Genomic DNA, 1,090 nt, shown 5'->3' with positions numbered 1-1,090 from the left:
GGTGTGGTGAGGTTAGGGTTTTCTTACTGCTTTGAGAATAAAATAGTCTACAGTTTAGGAAAACAAACAAAACAACCCAACCCTCTGTGATTCTTCCCAGAACTCTTCAAATCCAAGACATCCATCACATTGAAACTTGAGGGGCCCAGAGCTTGCAACACACATATTCCAAGGATAAGTTGATATGAGCTCACACATATGTATTTCTTTAAAAACAAAGAGAGGAAGGAAAAAAAGAAAGAGAAGAAAAAAATTTAAAAAGCAGTGTTTTGAAAATCTATTATTGATGGAGACAGATGGGGCTGTAAGGGGGCAGGTGGATGCTTGCTCTTAAATCCCAGGTGAGGACAAACAGGCCAATTCTTTAGGCAGCAATACCTGATAGATGGTATCTGCACTTTTTTTTTTTTTTAATCCTTCAGAGAGAAGTGCCCCAGCATGCAAAGTCTTGCGTTAGAATAATTTAAATTAAAAATAATGAATTCCACAGACACTATTGAAGAAGTGGAAAATTTTAAATGAAGGAAAATAGCCATATCCTATCCTCTAACCATACCCCCTTATTATATAAGTACTTTTATCATTTTATTCATATTCATATTTAATTTTTATGTAATGGTCATTGGACCCCCTTGGGCTCACCATGCAGAATTTCTGGGTCTGAATGCTGACTCCAGCACTTGGCCTTGCTATGACATGGCAAGTTACTTAAACTCTCTGGGCCTCGGCTTTCTCATCTGAGCACTGGGATAGTAATAGTACCAACTTGAGGATTAAATGAGACAGCTTCTATAGAGTGCCTAGTTCAGTGCCTGGCACACAGTTATAACCGTTATGCTCACCCATCATTAAAATAAGGCAGGGGCTTCCCTGGTGTTGCAGTGGTTGAGAGTCTGCCTGCCAATGCAGGGGACATGGGTTCGTGCCCCAGTCCGGGAAGATCCCACATGCTGCAGAGTGGCTGGGCCCGTGAGCCGTAGCTGCTGAGCCTGTGCGTCCGGAGCCCGTGCTCCACAACGGGAGAGGCCACGACAATGAGAGGCCTGCGTACCGCAAAAAAGAAAAATAAATAAGGCAGCTGTAAAATTTC

Source organism: Phocoena phocoena, chromosome 11, assembly GCF_963924675.1.
Source record: "Phocoena phocoena chromosome 11, mPhoPho1.1, whole genome shotgun sequence".
Lineage (NCBI taxonomy): Eukaryota > Metazoa > Chordata > Mammalia > Artiodactyla > Phocoenidae > Phocoena > Phocoena phocoena.
This window is presented reverse-complemented; position numbering follows the sequence as displayed.